This window comes from Aphanomyces astaci (genome assembly GCF_000520075.1).
Source record: "Aphanomyces astaci strain APO3 unplaced genomic scaffold supercont1.91, whole genome shotgun sequence".
Lineage (NCBI taxonomy): Eukaryota > Oomycota > Saprolegniomycetes > Saprolegniales > Verrucalvaceae > Aphanomyces > Aphanomyces astaci.
This window is the reverse complement of record NW_009798354.1, coordinates 54411-57042: the sequence shown is the minus strand read 5'-3', so window position 1 is coordinate 57042 and position 2632 is coordinate 54411.

Below are 2632 nucleotides of genomic sequence, written 5' to 3'. Positions count from 1 at the left end.
TTTGTGGATGGTGCGTTTTCAATTGAGGAATTTTGGTTGAGGAATTTTGGAAGTTTGTACTGTACATAGTAACGGAATGGATGGGAACGCCGGACCTCAGCAGACCGAGCCATCTACAATTACATTTACATGTTAGTCGTCCTTTCAACCCATGCCCATCTTCACACTCGCAGTAGAAACACGATCAATGAAAGAGTCGTCATGCAGAATGTCCATGTGTGTCGAACGTTGTACGGTTGCTAGAACAGTATGTAAGGTAGCCCCAAGTAGAAATTAGTCCTAACATTATACTATCATGTAGTTCTCGCTCGATGTATTCCTTATCGGTAGCGCACAACAACATGTAATGGTTTTTTCCCAACGAAGAAGCGCTGGACATGATGCGAAGAATGACCTGCGGACGTTTGCCATAATGGCGTCTGGTTTCGCGATGTACCTAGTTTTCAAACTATAATCTACTGTACCCGACGTTCCAAGGCTCGACGTGATCGTGTAAGTCGTACTCGTGGTATTTTACACGAATGCACAAGGTGCTGTTTTGTTTGGATAGTTTCTCCACGTGAGTTATTTGACTATGCAATACTAACGTTAGTACTAGTATTATGTGTGCAACTTCACTTCGAAATACTATGTACGAAGTACTTATTACTATAATACGTAGTATTATTAATACTACGTAGTACTTAGTACTAGTAGTAAGTTAGTAGAACTATCGGTAGATTCCACATCGGAGCGTAGTACTACTACGCACTGCTAGTATCATACTAGTAGTACAGTACGTCGAACTCATTCCATATGCTCATCTGCTACTACTCTGGTCATTCCAACCTTACTGACAATACTACTGAACAGGTACAAACCACTTATAATCGACAGGGTGGATGGCACGAAATCGGTCTCGAACTTATGGTTTTGATTGGACATAAATACACAGAGGCTCGGAGTGCAATATCCACAAAGCACATGCGTATCGTTTTGCGATGAACGAGTTGGTGGTGGTATCAGAACTTACTAGGTATACAGGATTATAAATATGGTTGGAAAACCCACTTGGCATCACTTGTGCATGTATGTAGTTGTCTGTACCAACCTCTACCCATAGGATTGGTGGAAGTTCGCACACCAGCTTGTCCAACGCCTTTCCATTACTAGTAAGCACCTTCATCACAAAGACGTCGTGCCTTTCAAAATGCACGCCGCGGTCGTGACCTCGCTGTAAAGCACTACTAAGAGAAGGCGGTTGATCTAGCTAGCGACTACAAATAAACACGTAGCATGGGAAATTAGTGAATTGGTTGTTCCTCTTAGCATCAGTCATCCTCCAACGCTTCCTTGCACACCGATGGGACCCCCCCATCAAATGGTACAATCAACAATCATTGCCACACTTCGCAATCCGTTTTCACACAACTTAAGAATGAAATGAAATTACGCGGTAATGTTATTTATACGCTCTCTATCACCCGAGCGCGCGCATGTGCTGCAGTGCGGTAGTCTAGAAGGATGGAGCTTGCACTTAGGAGTGTATTTGATGGTGACATGCGCAGTGTTGGTGATCACAAGCGCTGTGCATGTCACCTCCACGCCATCATATACACTTCTACGTACAAATGAGTGTGAAAACTTGATGGCCGTTAGTGGTCAATGTAGAGAGCACAGAGTCGATGTGACATGTCAAGTGGTGATGATGTACTGCATGTACAATGGAGTGATGTGGTGGCCACATGTGCAGCAATCGTAGTCACTGGGGTAACGTTTTTGGGCATTATTCTGGAGCGTAGGGGTGCACTTAGACTACCAGTCAGTGCTCCATCACTCCACCACCCACGCTCCAGAGTAACGATAGTGGTCTTTGCCGGGGAACGGTAGTTGTGACTGCTGGGGATCCAGAAACCGTGACTGGGGTTCATTACTATGTCTACTCCTGATCTCGACAGTGAAGCTGTGAGGGGGTTAATGGAGGGATAGCTGTTGTTGTGCCATACTACGAGAGTAGAAGTTGAGGTCAAAGAAGTTGGGTTGGCAGGTTCGGTGGGTGTGGGTTGCAAGCGCTATTTGGCGAGCATACGCTGTGGCCGCAGGAGCGGTGGTGGTGGTCGTGGTAGTGTAGCCAGGTTCAAGGGTCGTCTCGTACTACTGTACTGTACTGTACGTCCTCCTAAGTGTATGTTTCGTACGCTTAGGAGGGCGGATCGAGTGCGCAGGCTCCAATGCCGTGGTTGCGTGGTAGTCACGGAGCCGAAGTGCGAATGCCAGGAAACTTAGCACCATGGCGTACTAGTACGCCAAAAAGTACTGTCTTGGACCAAGACATTACTAGTACAGTGTAGAAGCTAACTTGATGCTCAAACGAGTGCAATCTGCATTACGTTTTCCCTACTTGTTTGAACAAATAATTTCTCAAATTTAATCACTAGGCATTTGTAAGTGGAATTAATTCAAGCCTGGACAATATATGCGAAAATGTAATTGGCCAAACTGAGTTTCAGGACTCCAAAATCGCGATGCTCTTCGAAAGGCCAGGAAACTTGCATCGGACGGCGCTGGCGACAATTGCGTCGTCGTGGTGATAAAATGGGGCGGCAGTTGCGCAAATCCAGAGCTGTTAAGGGGTAGTCCTGCTACGACACGC